Genomic DNA, 11,876 nt, shown 5'->3' with positions numbered 1-11,876 from the left:
ATAGAAACCGGAAAACAGAATGGCAGTTGCCAGGGGCTGGCTGGAGGGGAGGCGGAAATGAGTTGTTCAATGGGTATAGAGCAAGCTTGTCCAACCCATGGCCCTATGAGCCACATGCGGTCCAACACAAATTTGCAAACCTTCTTAAAACATTATGAGTTTTTTTGTATGTAATTTTTTTTTTTAGCTCATCAGCTATAGTTTCTGTTAGTGTATTTTATGTGTGGCCCAGGACAATTTTTCTTCTTCCAATGTAGCCCAGGGAAGCCCAAAGATTGGATACCCGTGGTATGGAGTTTCAGTTTTGCAAGATGAAAAAGTTCTAGAGATCTGTTGTACTCAGTGTGAAATACTTAACACCACTGAATGGTACACTTAAAGATGGTTAAGATGATACACTTTGTGTTCTGTGTTTTTAACCACAATTATAAATATAAATACATAAGAAATTACTATTTGCTCAGAGAGGCTTTTCATTCCCAAAGTGTATTTGACTTAAACATTTCCCATTGTGGTGAGAAAGGAATGGAATACTGTTGTCTCATAGTATCTTAAAAATAGCACAGGCACCCATTTTTTCTTTACTAAGCTTCATAGGTATTAAATAATTGATCCTGTCAAACGAGATTGGGTTTTTTGTTTTGTTTTGAGACAGAGTCTGGCTCTGTTGCCTGGGCTGGAGTGCAGTGTTGTGATCTTGGCTCACTGCAGCCTCTGCCTCCTGGGTTCAAGCGATTCTCCCATGTCAGCCTCCCAAGTAGCTGGGATTACAGGCACCCGCCACCACACCCAGCTAATTGTTTTTTTAGTAGAGACAGGGTTTCACCATGTTGGCCAGGCTGGTCTCAAACTCCTAGCCTCAAGTGATCCACCTCCCTCAGCCTCCCAAAGTGCTGGGATTACAGGCATGAGCCACCGTGCCCAGCCATTGATTGGGTTTTAGAAGCTCCCAGTTTTCAGGCAGGAGAATTTTAAAATTGAAATTCGAAAGGAATTAAGCACTATCTTTCTTAAAAGGGTATTGAAAATTGCAATTAACTCATACCCATGCTCACCTGGAGAGCTATTAATTCTCATCAAATGAGGTGGAAGATTCGTTTTGGATAAAGAGTAAAGCACTTGGAAAGAAGGGGATACATATGTGGCACAGGCTGAATACTCTTTATGTGAAATGCTTGGGACCAGAAGTGTTTGTGATTTCATGTGCATAATAAGATCTGCATATACACAATGAGATGGGACCCAAGGCAAAACACAAAATCCATTTATATTTTATATACACCTTATACACATAATCTGAAGGTAATTTTATACAATATTTTACATACTTTTGTGCATGAAACAAAGTTTGTATTAAGTATTTATGTGTGGAATTTTCCACTTGTGCAGTCATGTCAGAGCTCAAATAGTTCTGAATTTTGGAGCATTTCAGACTTTCAGATCAGGAAGGCACGACCTGTATAAAAAACAGAGTGGCTTCTAGTATTCTTGCTTCTCTGCTCTTCTCTCTTGCTCAGTCAATGCCGTGATCCATTTCTGTTGTGTGGGTGTTTAAGGCAGAGGCAAAGTGACTGAAGTCTCTGTTTCAGATCCTCCCACATGCAACATTTAAGAATCTGGCATTTAACTCATTTCCTAACCTGTTAGTGGTACACACAGACTTTAGGAAGCTGAATACATCCTCTTCTGCACTGGAGTCTGTGAGAAGGTTGGAGGCGGGAAGGCTGAAACTGACCTTCATCAGTTATTTTCTACCCTCATTCCACTGCTACCCTCCCTGGGGTCTCTTTCCTAAGTGTCATTTTGGTGGAGAAGGTGATGGTTTCTCCACCTCCCAAATAGAAGAAGTATTTCATGATATATTAGTTCGTAGTTTCTTCGGTTTATGTTGGTCTCCTAACAGAGTTCCAAAAAGCAGCATTGTCCCCTCTGATCCGCGGTTTTGCTTTCTGCAGCTTTCATTACCCACAGTCAACTGTGATCCAAAAATATTAATTAGAAAATTTTAGAAATCAACAATTGATAAGTTTTTAATTGCATGCTATTCTGAGTAGTGTGGTGAGATCTTTCACTACCCCGCTGCATCCCTCCTGGGACGCGAATTACCACTGTGTCTAGTGTATCCTGAGTTACAGATGTCACCTGCCCCTGAGTCACTTAGTAGCCATGTCATCTCAGTTATCAGATCAACTATGAAGAAATCACAGTGCTTGTGTTCAAGTCACCCTCATTGTACTTAATAATTGCCTCAAAGTGCAAAAGTTGTAATGCTGGCATAGTGTTATAATTGCCCTACGTTTAGTTATTATTGCTCATCTCATATGTGCCTAATTTATAAACTTTATCATAATTATCCATGTATAGGGAAAAACATAATATATACAGGATTCGTTACTATCAGAGGTTTTAGGCCTCCACTGAGGTAGTCTTGAAATGCATCCTTTACAGCTAAGGTGGACTGCTGGATAGACCCTTTTTTTCTTTTTGTTAATGGATGGGGTCTTGCTCTGTCACCTAGCAGGTTGGAGTGCAGTGGCGCAATCATGGCTCACTGTAGCCTCGAACTCATGGGCTCAAGCCATCTTCTCACTTCAGCCTCTCGAGTGGCTGGGGCCAAGCCAACATACTGGCTAATTTTTTAATTTTTTGTAGAGACATGGTCTCACTATGTTGCCCAGGCTAGTCTCAAACTCCTGGCAACAAGTGATCCTCCCACCTCGGCCTCCCAAAGTGCTAGGATTATAGTCATGAGGCATCTCACCTGGCCTAGACTTTCTGTTTGTGTCAGTTCAGGTTCATTCATTCATTTGACAAATATTTATTATTTAAGATATACTAGGCAGTGGCCCTTTACAGTACAGTGCATGTCTATTTAGTATGACCCTTTAGTATCCTAGATATTAGCCCTTTAAAAATCAACAAGTATCTCAAACATGACTCCAGACTTAAACTGAATGATAATTTTTTTGAGAGATGGGTCTTGTTATGTTGCCCAGGCTTGAGTGTAGTAGCTATTCACAAGCACAATCACAGTCTCGAACTCCTGGTCTCAAGCAATCCTCCTGCCTCAGCCTCTTGAGTAGCTGAGACTATAAGCGCCCAGCTAAAACGATCATCCTGACCACCAACTAGATACTAGATATATAATGAGGCATGTTTTTAAAAATTACACAGATTCTTGCATCGTTTATGGAAATAAACAAACCAGCCATCTTTCAAGTGTGATATTTCCCAAAGTACCCATGGAGGTGCTGGCACGAGCTTGCTCACAAGCAATCTACCCTGACCTTGAACACTCACCCCTGTTACCCAGCTCTTGTCTAGGGCTCCCCTATACAGACCCCAGGACAGGCTACTGTTGGAGCAGCCGAAATATACAAGGCCTCCAGCCTGGGCCTGCTGGGAGCAGGGGCTGGTGCCTCAGGGCATCCTGATTGGCGGGCTGGTTTCCATCCATTTCGCCTTGGCCCATGGACACCCCTGCCTGCTCACCTGACTTCGGGACCTGAGCTGACACCACAGCCATAGGCCTTTGGCATTTCCAGTCTGCTTCTGGCTTTGTGCCCTGTCTCCATGATCCACTGCTGCTCAAGCCCAAGCTTGACAGTCGTGACTAATTGGGGCAGGTCACCCTTTCAGCTCCAAGGTGATAGACCATCTACCTCCCTCTAGCCTGTCTGTCTCAAACAAAGGCATTTTCTTCTAATCCCCAGCAACCTCAGAATGACTCCAACTGTACATTTACTTCCTAAACTATAAAAGCTAACAGAGAAAGAAGTTTCCTTTATGTTCCTTAGAAACAAATGGGAGCAAATTTATTAGAAATCACCTTGCAGTTTCACCCAACCTCTTACTGTCTATGTTATCAACACATCATTTTACCTCTCTGGAACTCAAACTTAAAATGCAGGCACTAAGCTAACCCACTGCTGCTAGCTCTCCTGGTATAATACTGGAAGGAGGAGGTTAAGAGCATAGGCTTTGCAGATAGTCAGGTCTGTGTTTGAGATTTCCAATTTTCTTTCTCTTTTTCTGTCTTTCTTTTCCTTCCTTCCTTCCTTCCCTCCCTCCCTCTCTCTCTCTTTCATTTTTCTTTCTTTCTTTCTTTCTTTCCTTCTTTCTTTCTTTCTTTCTTTCTTTCTTTCTTTCTTTCTTTCTTTCTTTCTTTCTTTCTTTCTTTCTTTCTTTCTTTCTGTTTTCTTTCTTTCTTTAATGGGGGAGTGCAGCGACATGATCAGACTGGAGTGCAGTGGTGTGATCTCGACTCACTGCAACCTCAGCCTCCGGGGCTCCAGTAATCCACCCACCTCAGCCTCCAGGGCTCCAGCAATCCACCCACCTCAGCCTCTGAGTAGCTGGGGACACAGGCACATGCCACTTATGCCCAGCTAATTTTTTTTATTTTTAGTAAAGACGGGGTCTCACCATGTTGCCCAGCCTGGAAATTGACTAACTTTCAACCATGGACGAGTGGTTTAACCTCTCCGAACTTCCATTAAACAGAGATAATACCTACCTCATAGTGTTGTTTTGAGAATTAAATGAGACACTATATGTGCAGTTCTTACCAAATAGTATTAATCAACACACATATAAAGATATAAATACATAGTTACATGTAAATATTTAGTGCTTACTTTTTTTAATCATTCATCTGTGGACACTTTCTCTTTCATCTCAGTCCTTGCTACTTCACAGCATACTTTAAGAAATAATTACATGTTTCTGTGGCCAGGTAATATTTGTCAGAACCTTGGTTTTTTTTTTTTTTATCAGGGTACAAAATTTTAGTTTTTAAAGTTACCTTTATAAAATCTATGGTTAAAATAGTTGCAGAGCTGCACTAATTTGAACAGATGGCTTTTATTCTTTTTAAGTACAGATTATTTTGGCAACCATTTTCTGATCTGATTACAATAAAAATTTTTAAAAGAAGTTCGAGTTTTATGGCCAGGCATGGTGGCTCACACCTGTAATCCCAGTACTTTGGGAGGCTGAGGTAGGAGGATTGCCTGAGCGGGAGCTGGAGACCAGCTGAGGCAAAGCCCCATCTCTACTTTAAAAAAAGAAAAGAAAAAAAAGGTTTCAGTTTTTGCTTTTAGGTTTTTGTTTTTTGTTTTCGGGGATTTTTTTCTGAGACAGGGTCTCACTCTGTCATTGGAATATAGTGGCACAATCATGACTTACTGCAATCTCCACCTCCAGGGTTCAAGCAATTCTCCCACTTCAGCCTCTCCAGTAGCTGGGACAACAGCCATGTGCCACAATCCCCAGCTAATTGTTTTTTAGTAGAGACGGGGTCTCACTGTGTTGCCCAGGCTGGTATCAACCTCCTGAGCTCAAGCGATCCTCCTTCCTTGGCCTCCCAAAGAGGACAAGATTATGGGTGCGAGCTACAACACCCAGCCAGAAGTTCCAGTTTTTAATCTGGAAGCCAGAAGAACTTGGTAAATCATTTCTACACTGAGGGAAGAAACCATCAAAGACGTATTCGTTTAGTGTCCCAAGTTCATGAACACTTTATACAGTATCTGTCAAGTCATGCACCAATAAAGAAAGTGTGCCCACAGACAGGGGAACAGAGAGAGTTTTAATCTCATCAAAACTCTACTCTGTGATGTCAACAATTAAGACCTACTCTGTTCCACCCTTCTTTTCCAATTAGAGGCAAAGAAGTAAAATATTGAAGCCAATACTCAGAACTCAAGTAATTCTGATGGCTACAACATTGAGCTATAATTCCAGGCTCAGTGGATCCTTTCCAGGCCTGGCTCTATTCATCTAAGAAACTAAGAGAGACAAACAGGCCTCCTCCTCAGCACAGCTATGATTAATATTTAATTAGCTAATAATACAAAGGTAAATGTATCATCAATAGCAAATGAGATGCTTATAATTAACTTGGGACAAAGTAGAAATCAAGAAACAGCCTGAATCTGGGCAGGGTGGCTCATGCCTATAATCCCAGTGCTTTTGGAGGCCAAGGCAGGAGGATTGCTTGAAGCCAGGAGTTTGAGACCAGCCTGGGCAACATGACGAGAATCTGTCTCAACAAAAAATTTAAAAAAAAAAAAATTAGCTGGGCATGGTGGCACACACCTGTAGTCCCAGCTGCTCAGGAAGCTGAGATGGGAGGATCACTTGAGCCCAGGAGTTCAAGGCTGCAGTGAGCTATGATTGCACCACTGCACTCCAGCCTGGTTGACACAGCAGACTCTGTCTCTTAAAAAAAAAAAAAAAAAAATAGCCTGAGATGGTTATTTTCATCACAAACTGCCTTTTTCTCTGAGGCAAGGCTGTTAAACTGCTAGCATTTAGAAAGGCCTATTGCCAAGTCAAATGTCCTTGGAATTTACATAAGGTCCAGGGCAGATTTGTTCAGCATGAGAAAAACTGGTCAAGATCAGGTGGTGAACAGAGGCTCCAGAAGGCCATGCTTATGTGCAGCACACCGTTCATTCATTCCTTCTTTGGCGATGATATTGTGGCTCCCCAAAGACTTCCACATCCTCATCCTTAGGATCTGTGACTATGTTGCCTTACCTGGAAAAATGGACTTTCCAGATGTGCGATTTAAGTTAATGATCTTGAGATGGAGAGATTATCCTTGATTAGCTGGGTAAGTCCAGTGTAACCTCCTTATAAGAGAAGGAGGAACCCGGGGGTGGTGGCACATTCCTGTAATCCCAGCTACGTGGGAGGCTGAGGCAGGAGAATCACTTGAACCCGGGAAGGCGGAGGTTGCAGTGAGCTGAGATTGCGCCATTGCACTCCAGCCTGGGCAACAAGAGAGAAACTCCGTCTCAAAAAATAAATAAATAAATAAATAGAGAGAGGAGGAGAGTTAGACTCAGAGAAGGAGATGGAATGGCAGAAGTGAGGTCAGAGTCATAGACAGAAATTTGAAAATGCTTCACTGCTGGCTGTGAAGACGGAGGAAGAGGACATGAGCCAAGAAACACAAGAAGTCTCTGGAACCTGGAAAAAGCAGGGGAAGGGTCTCCCCTGCAGCCTCTAAAAGGAAAGCAGTTCTGCTGACACTTCAACTTTAGCCTAATGAAGGCTGTTTTGGATTTCTGACTTCCAGAGCTGTCAAAATAAACTTGTGTTGTTTTCAGTCACTAAATGTGTGCTATTTTGTTACAGTGGCAATAAGAAACTAATACCTCTAAGTGGCAGAGAGTCAAAGATGAAAAAGACACGTTCCTCCTGTGGGCATTTGTTTAAAAAATATTTATCGAGTTGCTCAAAGTCGCATGATAGCTGATGCTTGTCAGCCACCCATTATGTGTCAGGCAGGATGTTAGGGGCTTTGCATCCATTTCTCCAATCCTCACACCCATCCTCGTATACACACTGCTGACATTTATTAAACACCGTGCACCAGACACAGTCTTAAACACCTAACATGTATTATCATATTTCATTCTTACAGCCCCAAGATAGATCATCATCACTCATTTTACGCAAGTGGAAACAGGCGAAGGGAAGCTGAAAGCAGTTTCTCAGGGTCAAATTGCTAAAAGTGATGAAAATTTTAGCTTGTCTGCCTCCAGAACCTGCTCTGTATTTTCCCCATTTTCCATATGAGTAAACTGAGGCTCAGAAAGACTAAATAACTCAGCAAAGCCAAAACTGATTCATCATCCACTGACCATCCACCAAACCGACTTTCTCCTGACTCTCCCTGTATGCCCTCTCCACTTGCCCAGAGCCTTCTGATTCTAGTCTGAAGCTTGTTCGGAAAACCTTGTATTCGGCCTGGACAATGTAGCAAGACCCCATATCTAAAAAAATTAAAAAATTAAAAAAAAAAACCCTGGTATGATGGCATGCACCTGTAGTGCCAGCTACTTGGGAGGCTGAGGCAGGAGGGTCACTTGAGCCCAGGAGTTTGTGGCTACAATGAACCATGATCACACCACTGCACTCCAGCCTGGGTTATAGAACAAGACCATGTCTCAAAAAAAGAAAAAAAAAGAAAGGAAGGAAGCAAGGAAACCTTGTGTGTTGTAATGACTAGGTCTCTCATAGACTGATTCCGAAGTTGACCACCTCTTGGTACAGAAATGTGTGGGCAGGGTATCCCAGGCTGGATGACCTGAGTCCTCCCTGCTGTGTTCAGCTCCCTTTAAGCTGTGGTTAAGATGCCCATTTCACTGCATGAGTCAATGACAGAACAGAATGAGCGCAGCAATTTTATTCACTCATTTAAACAGCCATGAAACACATATTGATTATTTACTGCTCCTGAGAACTGCTACACTTCCCTACTTTTCAATGACATAAAGATAGAGCTGGTTTCTTGCTGGAACTGTTATGACAAAATGTACCTACAAAGAACACACACTCAGGGCAGGGCTGGATCCATCTTGTTCATCCTATCCCGGAGCCCAGCACCGCACCTGGACTACAGTAAGAAGCTCCATCACTGTTCTTGACTGATTTATGTAGCTCCATTAACACCATTGAGATCACTAATGGTTGCTAATGGGGCCTGCTGGGAAACCACACAGGTGATTTCACTGTTTTGCCTATAATTGGGTTTGTCCCTTAGCTATCAAACTATGGCAGTCTTCAGTGTCTCAAATGTCTGGTTTTGTTGTTGTTGTTGTTGTTTTGAGACAGAGTCTCACTCTGTCATCCAGGCTGGAGTGCAGTGGCGCGATCTCAGCTCACCGCAAACTCTGCCTCCCAGGTCCAAGCGATTCTCCTGCCTCAGCCTCCCGAGTACTGGAACTACAGGCATGCACCACCACGCCCAGCTAATTTTTGTATTTTTAGTAGAGACGGGGTTTCACCATGTTGACCAGGCTGATCTTGAACTCCTGACCTCAAGTGATGTGCCTGTCTCTGCCTCCCAAAGTGCTGAGATTACAGGTGTGAGCCACCACACCTAGTCTTTTTGTTTTTTTGAGACACGGTCTCACTCTGTCACCCAAGCTGGAGGGCAGTGGCATAATCATAGCTCACTACAGCCTTGACTTCCCAGGTTCAGGCAGTCCTCCCACCTCAGCCTCCCGAGTAGCTGGGACTACAGGTGCGTGCCACCACGCCTGGCTAATTTGGTTTATTTTTTTGTAAAGACAGGGTCTCGCTATATTGTTCAGGCTATTCTCAAACTCCTGGACTCAGGACTTGCTCGCACCTCAGCCTCCCAAAGAGCTGAGATTACAGGAGTGAGTCATCATGCCCTGCCTTTGTGTCTCAAATGTCAAACAGCTAGCTACCTCAAGGTATAACGGGAATATATATATATATTTTTTTGAGACGGAGTCTCGCGCTTTCGCCCAGGCCAGAGTGCAGTGGCACGAACTCGGCTTACCGCACCCGCCCCAGGAATATTTTTAAAGTTGGTCACTGTTCATGAAGTCCTTTCTCATGACTTGATACGTCATCTCTGTGCCAGCCAAACAAACCTGTTTGCTACTGTGCTCCTGGCTTTCACTCTTGGCTTCTTTGTCCTGCACAAATCGTATTTCCACATTGAATGTGTGGACGAAAGGAAAAAAAAAAAACAAGTTTTTAATGAATTAAAGTTAGTTTTATTCAGAAGTCTTACTGAGGACTATGGACTGAGGCCTATAGCTCGGGAGGAGTCTTTCAGAGAGGAGATTTTGTCAGAAATCTCCCAACCAGTGTTTTAGCTCACAGCTTATATACAGGAGGAGGAAGTTTATGATGACAGATCATATCCAACGTACTCAGAAGCTATTATATTGGTGCAAATGTAATTGTGGTTTTTGCTATTAAAAGTAATTACTTTGAAGCAGAATCACATCAAGGTTGAGGTATAAGAGTCCATCTAGTTATAGATTACAAAAGCATAGTCACTAAACTCATCAGAAGTTATCTTATGTTGGCCGGTCACAGTGGCCTATAATCCCAGCACTTTGGGAGGCCGAGGTGGGTGGATCACTTGAGGTCAGGAGTTCGAGACCAGCCTGGCCAACATGGTGAAACCCCCGTCTCTACTAAAAATATACAAAAAAAATTAGCCGGGTGTGGTGGTGTGTGCCTGTAATCCCAGGTACTCCAGAGGCTGAGGCAGAAGAATCACTTGAACCCAGGAGAGGTTGCAGCGAGCCGAGATCATGCTACTGCACTCCAGCATGGGCAATAGAGCAAGACTCTGTCACAAAATGAAAAAAAAAAAAAAGTTATCTTATGTTTAAGGAAAGACAAGGACAAGGGTCATTTATCTTTTAAGGAATATGGTGACTCAAGTAAGAGACACAGAGGGCCATATGCTCTGTCCTGTTTTGTCTTTAAAGCATCCCTCCAGAGATCTGCACGTCACCACAGAGCCAGGTGCTTGGTGAAATTATGCTGGCAAGCAGAAATGAGCAGATATGGTTTCTGTTTGCTACTTCGTCTCACAAATGCTTTTTACTTTCTCTGTACCAATTCATACCCCTCCTGTCTATCTCCTCCTGGGTTATCACCATCCTAAGCAGGTGATCCCGGAAGTAACATTCCCTCTGTTCTTACGTGTGTGCTGGATTGCCGAGGCAAGATTATGTCCATCAAGGCTTATATTTATGCATCCTGTGTGTCCTCAGGAAAATCACAAGCCTTGGGATGGTAGAAATCATAAAATCATATATTCTATTTCTTTCCTATCAAATCCCTGCCAGGACACTTATTAGTACAGATATTAATTAATTCAGTTTTCAGTAAGTATGTAATAAATGGTTCTAACTGAGTTTCTTCTTTTATACAGGTAGAAAGAGCAGACTTTGATTTTAGTCCTGGCTCTGTCTTGAACTACCTGAGTGGTATTAGCTGAGACTCTTCACTCCTGCCCACATGCCTCTCAATTATAAAATGAAGAGAAAGGCCAAGCACAGAGACTCTGCCTATAATCCCAGCACTTCGGGAGTCCAAGACAAGAAGATCACTTGAGTAAGGAGTTTGAGACCAGCCTGAGCAACATTGCAAGACCCACATCTCTACAAAAAAAATTAAAAATTAACTGGGCATGGTGGTGCACAATTGTGGTCCAGTAGAATGCTCAGTAGATGTTAGCTATCGTCATCATCTTTATTATTATTAGGACTTTATTAATTATTATTACTATTGGCTCTTAAACCAAGATGATTTTTGCCACATTGCCCGGGCTGGTCTCAAACTCCTGACCTCAGGCAATCTACCTGCCTTGGCCTCCCAAAGTGCTAGGACTACAGGTGTGAGCCACTGCGCCCAGCCCCTGGTTATATATTGAAAAGAATGAATAGTTGTGAGCTTGGGCAAGCTGCTTAATCTCTCAATGCCTCGGTTCCTCACCTGAGATGAATAATGATCCCTACCTCATAGGGTTCTTATGAGGATTCAGGCAATTAGACCCAGACTGGCTACTTAGTAAGCACTCAGTAGATGTTAGCTATCATCATCATCTTGATTATTGTTAGGGCTTTATTAATTATTTTTTTTTTATGAGAGAGTCTTGCTCTGTCGCCCAAGCTGGAGTGCAGTGGTGCAATCTTGGCTCACTGCAACCTCTGCCTCCCAGGTTCAAGTGATTCTCCTGGCTTAGCCTCCCAAGTAGCTGGGATTACAAGCGCCCACAATCATGCCCAGCGAATTTTTTGTATTTTTAGTAGAGACGGGGTTTCACCATGTTGGCCAGGCTGGTCTCGAATTCCTGACCTCAGGTGATCCGCCCACCTCGGCCTCCCAAAGTGCTGGGATTACAGGCATGAGCCACCACGCCCAGCCAATTATTATTATTATAGGCTAGCCAATTCCCAGTAGTACTTTTACCTACATGAGGATGGAAGCTCTGGCAGGACAGGGAGGTAAGCTCACGTTAGAGCCAGTCTACCTGCTGGGAAGCAGAGAAGCCCAGGGTGCCCACCTGCCAGTATTTTTAGCAG

This window comes from Pongo abelii, chromosome 8 (genome assembly GCF_028885655.2).
Source record: "Pongo abelii isolate AG06213 chromosome 8, NHGRI_mPonAbe1-v2.0_pri, whole genome shotgun sequence".
In the NCBI taxonomy this organism is placed as follows: Eukaryota; Metazoa; Chordata; class Mammalia; order Primates; family Hominidae; genus Pongo; species Pongo abelii.
This window is presented reverse-complemented; position numbering follows the sequence as displayed.